The 7,578-nt window shown below is 35.6% G+C and overlaps 1 pseudogene; it reads left to right on the plus strand.

Moving 5' to 3' along the window:
- The first annotated feature begins 2,359 nt into the window (after positions 1 to 2,359).
- On the plus strand, positions 2,360 to 4,238 carry LOC145031679 (UDP-glycosyltransferase 91D2 pseudogene; annotated as a pseudogene).
- Positions 4,239 to 7,578: the final 3,340 nt, after the last annotated feature.

Here is a 7,578-nt window from a genome sequence, read left to right on the forward strand (position 1 = left end):
CTGGTTCGATCGTCATTAACACACAAAGAAGGAAGAAGGATTCACGAACAAAGTAGGGGAAGGACGAAGGTGGTGACAGGGGGCTCCGATGGTGGCATGGTCGAATGCTCACAGTGGCAACAATCGATTCGGTTTGGTGGTTTAGTTGCGGTCATCGATCATTAACAGGTAAAAGAATATTATTCTCTCTCTCTCTCTCTCTCTCTCTCTCTCTCTCTCTTTCTCTCTCTTTTTTCCAAGCAATCAAATTAGGTAAAAATGGTGTTTTGGGATGTTGTTTGTTTTATTATAAATCTATGAAATGAACAAATTAGATATTTTGGGTTTACTTTTGACAGAAAATCGATGGGTGTTTGTAGAGGTGATTGAGTTTGTTGTTTTCATAGGAATGGGAGAAGGAAGAACACGAATTGGAAACCACCCTCTTTTTTTTGTTGGTTTGTTGGGTACATAAGGGCAAGAGCAATATTGTTCTTGTATTTCTTGACTGGAATCCATGTAGAATGAAAGGAAACATGCGGTTCATCAAGAGGAAGCGTAGAAGAGAGGGGTGAGTGGGGTTGATCTTGTGTCAACATCTATTGTGAAAAGGAAACACTTTTTCCTTTGGGTTTGAGTGTAGTAATGTCCTGAAAACCATAATGAAAATTTGCATTTCTTCCAATTACTTTTTTTAATGTCATATATTTTTACTGGTATCAAGTAAGACTACTTGGAATTTTCACTAAACTTTAATTTTAAGTTGGATTATTAGTTTGATATTTCTTTTTGATTATCAAAAAAGGATATGGAGGTTTGAACTGGTAAAGGAGAAAAGCAAAAGCAGGGACTGCAAGTTTTCGTATATTAGACAAGGAGGATAAATGTGTTCTCACAGAATGATATTCTTGTAGAACGTAATTCTCGTCTGATATTAGTCTCACAAAATGTCAATCTCGTAAGAACGGTTGGAATCAATCGATTATGAACCATTGAAGAAGATCAGTAGCATTTGTTCACGAATTGTATGGAATCACGAATTCCAATTCTATTGGAATGAAATCATGAATTCTAATTCTGTTGGAATGGAGTATGGATATTTTCTTATTGATTTATGCATGTTCTACAATTTTTGGTTTTTCTCATTGATTTATTTTTCATTTGCTAATGCATTATTGGAATCTAAACTACAATTTGGTTTTAGTTTCACAGAAGTTGATGCTTGAAGAACGGACCACAAAATTAAAAGTGATTATAAGCAACATTATTCTTTTAGAATGTATTAGTGTCGTCAGATTTTGATGGGGTTTTTTTTTTTTTTTTCATTTTGAAATTTTTTTAGTTTTATTCTTTAACAATACATGTAATTCTTAACAATTGTTACCCATATTCTATAAGAAATAATGTATTTTTTGTTTTTATTCTTCAATTGATTGTTCAACAATTTGTAGAATGTATTAGTGTCGTCAGATTTTGATTTTTTTTTTTTTTTTTTTTTTTTCATTTTGAAATTTTTTTAGTTTTATTCTTTAACAATACATGTAATTCTTAACAATTGTTACCCATATTCTATAAGAAATAATGTATTTTTTGTTTTTATTCTTCAATTGATTGTTCAACAATTTGTTATTCTACAAGAAGTTTTTAAAGTCATGATCAAGAAATAGGTTTAAGAATATTTTTATTATTTATGATTCAAGAATATTGTTATTTTTGAATATACTCATAAACATATTCTGTCAGAATGTCCAAATTAAAAGAATTATAATTCGTAAAATTAGATTTTTAAAATTAATAGAATCTATGATCCCTTAAAATATTCAATTTTCCTTTATTAAATCTGTATTAATTGTTTAAAATACCCTTGTAATTAAATTAGATGATATTTTCAATTATATTTAATTCAATAATATATATTAATCATTTTTTTTATAAAATAAATAAAATTGATTGACCCACATTTATGTATACAATAACACAATAATTATTTTGAATAGAATAATATATATATATATATATATATATATATATATATATATATATATATATATATATATATATATATATATATATATATATATATATATATATATATTGTTGAGAAATAGTTAAATTTTGATTTGATCGTTTGTATACATAAGCTATACTAAAGAGAAAATAATTTTGTGATGGATTTTATATCAACCTAGTTGGGAAATCAAATCCTATCACGAGTACAAACCCCATCAGCGGTCGGTATGTACATCACTAACAGTAAGTTCGTAACCATATATTGATGAGAAGTGGGTGGAAATTTACGTCGACATAATACTTGGTTTCTTTATTACCCGTAAAAAGAAAACGAAACCACGACACTATAACTCTACATTGTGGGATAAATTCCAAAATATCAAATAAAAAAATTCAAACCGAAGGAAGCTAGGGCAGACGTCAAACGACCATTACCTGTTACAGAAATGGCTACCACCGACTCCGACGGCAGTAAACAGCTTCATGTGGTGGTGTTCCCATGGCTTGCCTTCGGTCACATCATCCCTTACCTTCAACTTTCCAAATCAATAGCTCAAAAAGGCCACAAAGTCTCTTTTCTTTCCACAACTCGAAACATCCAACGTCTCCCTTCCCACCTCTCGCCACTTATAACCTTCGTTCCACTCACTCTTCCCCGCCTTCACCAGCTTCCGCAGGATGCAGAGGCCACCATGGATGTCCGCACTCAAGATATTCACTACCTCAAGAAGGCTTTCGATGGTCTTCAACCGGAGGTCACCCGGTTTCTCAACGCAGAATCCCCAGACTGGATTATTTATGATTTTGCTCCCTACTGGTTGCCGGAGATCGCAGCTGGCCTTAACATCTCCCGAGCCTACTTCCCGTTAGTCAACGCATGGTTCATGGCTTTTGTAGGATGGTCGCCGGAGGACATGATAAATGGTTCCGACTACCGGACGTCAGTGGAGGACTTCTTAGTCCCACCTAAGTGGGTCCCATTCCCTTCGAAGATATGCTATAAAAGGTATGAGGCTAACTGGATGGTGGGCAGTGGTTCCCCCGATGCTTCTGGGGTTTCCGATGCATATCGTAGTGGGATGATGTTGAAAGGTTCTAATTGTGTGTTGATGAGATATTCCTATGAATTTGAACCCCAATGGTTAACCCTTTTAGAAGAGCTACACCACCTCCCAGTGGTTCCAGTGGGCTTAATGCCACCGGTGGAGGTAGAAGATGGGAAAGATGACACGTGGCTACCCGTCAAGAACTGGCTCGATGGTCAACAAAAAGGTCATGTGGTGTACATGGCTTTAGGAAGTGAGGTTATGCTGAGCAAAACCGAGCTCGAGGAGTTAGCTCTAGGTTTGGAGCTCTCTGGATTGCCATTTTTTTGGGCTTTTAGAAAACCGGCGGGTTCCACCGAGTCAGACTCGGTTGAGTTGCCAGATGGGTTCTTGGAGCGAACCCGTAACCGTGGAATGGTGTGGACAAGTTGGGTGCCCCAGTTACAGATACTGAGTCATGACTCGGTGGGTGGTTTCTTGACTCATTGTGGTTGGAGCTCGGTTGTGGAAGGGCTAATGTTTGGTCATCCTTTAATCATGCTTCCGTTTTTGGTGGACCAAGGGCTGAATGCTCGAGCACTGGTTGACAAAAAGGTAGGAATTGAGGTGCCAAGAAATGAGGAAGATGGGTCCTTCACCAAGAACTCGGTGGCCGACTCACTGAGTTTGGTAGTGGTTGAAGATGAAGGGAAAGTCTACAAGGAGAATGCAATGGCATTGAGCCGAATATTCGGTGACATTAACTTACAACAAAAGTATACAGATGACGTTGTTGACTATTTGGGAAAACATAGGTATTGCCCTTAAATGTCTTTATGATTTGTTTAAATGGTTGAATAAATGAAGTAACATGCTTTTGGGTCTCTTTCAGACTTTAAGTTATTAAATAACAACCACGACCAACGATAGTAAAATGTTTTGTTCAATGACTATATCTTTATCAATAGTACATTGAGGTTGATATGGAAAACTAGGTGTGATTGGATCTTCAAAGAAAACAGGGTATCCCCAACAAAGATCGTTGATAACATCAAATCTATTGTCTTTACATGGATTAAACATAGGAGGGACAAGTCTAGATTGAATTGGGTGAATTGGTGGATCAATCCTTTTTTATGTTTGTAAGTTCCTTGTAATTGTGGCTATTTTTGTACTTTCCTCTTTTGCCCTTCTATCTACTTGGTAGTTGGTGGTTTTTTTTAATATATTTATCGGTTAAAAAAAAAGACTATAGAGATATAATGAGAAATTCACTACACAAATTCTTTAAACATGTTTTTCTGATGTAATTTGTATTTATAGAGATACAATGAGAAATTCACTACACAAATTGATTAAATTGAAACTTTGGGAAGAATATTAGGAAACCAAGATATGCTTTCACAATGATCAAACTAGTGAATAGTGATATATTTTGCAACTTGCATATAAGGTGACTAGTGAGTAGGGGTGAGCATCCGACAACTTAGACGGTTTACTTATAGTTTGAATTATATGATTTGGAGTGATCATCAAATCGACCGATAAGACGATAAACAAACCATAGAAAGTCCAGCTTAATAGGTTTCGGTTTAGGTGTTTTGTAGGTTAGGTGGGTTCGGTTTGTATCACCCATGTAACTCAAGCCCAATGCCATTTTTATGTAGTTTAGAAGTCCATTGGACTATTTTTTGGCATTCCATATTTGTGTAAATTTTAATAGTTTAGAAATCCATTTTTCATTTGACATTTATGTAATATAAAGTTTAAACTAGTTTGAACTTTATAACTTTATTACTAGTTAGTTTAAGAAATTCCACCATTTTCTTAGCATTTGTCCGTTGTAGGCACCACTGTACTTTCATGATCGTCCTTAAAACGAGGTTGTTTGCTCTCCTACCTTTCAAATAGTTTATTCTTTGAATAGAAGTTCTAGTGTTCGTTCTTAGACAAATTCTACTAATATTTAAATGAAGTAGAGCACAATTTTTTTTGCTTTTTTAAACATGTCTAAACAATCTCTACCGACGGTAATTCTAGAAGGGGTTTGAAACAAAGGTTGTGCAACCCATATTAAACGTTAAAACCTTGTTTTTTCAACATGCTTGAATGGAAGCTCATCAATGACAACCATTTCATATAGTGAATTTCTAACTTCTTCTTAGTCAAACTTTCGAGCAACCAATTTCCCTTCGTCTAAACCTCCAATTTGAAAGGCTAATCGTGTTTGAGTTTGAACGTTCACTTTAATTTTTTTTCATGTATATAAGGCATTTGCTTAAATGGTTCTATAAAGTGCTAATCCCATGAGATTTACTACTCAAAAAATACTATTTTCTACAATACTTACATGTGCTTTTATTCTCACCTGTTTCGTTGGTAAATTCTTTGAAATGGTCCCACATCAGAGATCTTTCATGTTCTCCTCATTAACCTCATTCTTATCATAATTGTTATCAAGATCCACATCCATCATATTATCTTCTTGAGACATCTATCATTTATCAATAGAAATCCTAAATCCAAATTCATCTTAAAGTTACGGAACATATAGAAACAAGCTATAGAATTTAGACACAACATAAACAATTTACAAAACAGAATGGAGACATATTATTCTTAATAGCAGAAGTGCAATAGAAAATTAAATAAAATACAATGTCTATTTCATTGATTTAAGAATCAAAATGCAACCATATAAGTGTAAAATTGACAAATAAAAACACACGGTGAACATTTTATGTTGATTCAAGAATCCGGATTCAAGAACAAGAACAATCAGCCGATCACAAACATTTAACATTTAGGAACAAGAAGAATCAGAAAATTGAATCCTAGGAATAGGATTGTGTGCTTTTGTACTGGAAAGTACGGATTATGGAATATAGAACTCAAATTCGGATGTCGCAGAAGTCGCGTCAGAGGTTGAGGGTCGCAAGGGCTGAGAGTTGTGACGTTGTGAGCGGAGTGCAGGTTTTGGGGACCTCGTCTGAGAGACGATCTGAAATTGAACGAAAGACTGAAAGAGGTAATGAGAAAGTAAGTCTTGATCTATAGTATGTAAGAGTGTAACACACATTTTCCAGAATAGATAAGTTGGTGAGCTAATGGAGAGAAAGGTATGTTTTTGAGGAAAACCATATGCCATGGCGTGGCACATGGAATGCCTCGACGTGGCATGACTTGTATTATGTGCGTGTTCTAATAAACACCACAACGTATCAAGTAGTGTGTCATGACGTGGTGGTTATAGTAACCCAAGCCCATGACTTTTTAGAATTTCGCTCATATTTAAGTATCTTAATTCTTGGATTAGGTCTTCTCCATCAGCCTCCATCTCCTCATTTTTAGCCTACATGGATGATTGAGAGCTTGTCTGCTTGATTGAAGAGATTGTTCTTGGATTTTGGTGAAGCTTGAGGAATGAGGAAGTTCATGTTGGTGCAAAGAAGCAAGGAGATAGCTTGAATCCATCACCCTCTTTTGATTTATGAGTTATTGAAGGTATGAAGTTCATACCTTGACCTTTGATCTTCTGGTTTCAAGTTTGAGTTCATTTTGGATGATTTTAGTCCCTTCCATGAACGCTCTTGGAGTTTGAGGAACTCCAAAGCTTGTTGTGGCTCTCAAATGGTCATCAGGTTCTGAAAATGAGAAAAGAGCCGTGTTTGAGACTATCTTGTTTTCTTGAGCAAGTTTTAGACATATTAAGGACTTAATGGACTTAGGGTCACAGATCTTGCTTTTGGGTGAGGTTCTAATGGATAAAGTTGGAAACTTTATCCATTAAGTTAATGAGACAGATTATATCTGAATTTTTGAGCCTTGATATGTAAGGATTAAGCTCTTAATAAAGAATTGTAGAATCTGCCAGTGACCAAGACGTAGCCAAGAAATGACCTTGTTGGAGTCCAACTTCGTAATTGCTTTGTCTGGACATGCCAATGACATGGCCAAGGAGGGTCCATGACATGGATGTCCTGCATGTCGTCTATTTTGTCATGTCATGCCTACGACATGGCCAAGAGGTCTCCATGTTGTCGTGGCTGTTGACTTGGTGTTCATTGACTATTCTTGACCATTGACTTTTAACCAGTTTGGCTTTGGTTCAAACTTGGAGAATTTGGCTTGTTGATTAAGGATTGATCTCTTTTGGTGTTAGTCGGTTCGAGGGATTGATCAGTGCAAGGTGTGCGACTGTTGTTGGGCTTCCTTAGTTCTTTAGTTCAGGTGAGTTTCTCATCATGCCATGTATCCCATTATATATCCTTTTCATGGTATGATAAAGGTACTATTAGAGTACAAGTATGTTATTTGACTAGGATAACTCCATGTTATGCATGTGTAGTTTAGGACACTTGGTGTCTTGGTATATTGCACCGGTAGGATCTTGTCTGTTGATCGTATAATACTGTTAGGAGTTATGTTTGGTTAGGGTAACTGGGAAATATCATTTATCAGGATTATGTATGATTGACCAACAAAGGAGTTTTATGAGAAGTGGTCAATGATAGGGTAAATAGGGGAGGCTAGTTGTCAAGGGTATGAAATGTGCTAGTATATG

The sequence above is a fragment of the Lactuca saligna genome, chromosome 2 (genome assembly GCF_052625555.1).
Source record: "Lactuca saligna cultivar CGN05327 chromosome 2, ASM5262555v1, whole genome shotgun sequence".
NCBI lineage: Eukaryota > Viridiplantae > Streptophyta > Magnoliopsida > Asterales > Asteraceae > Lactuca > Lactuca saligna.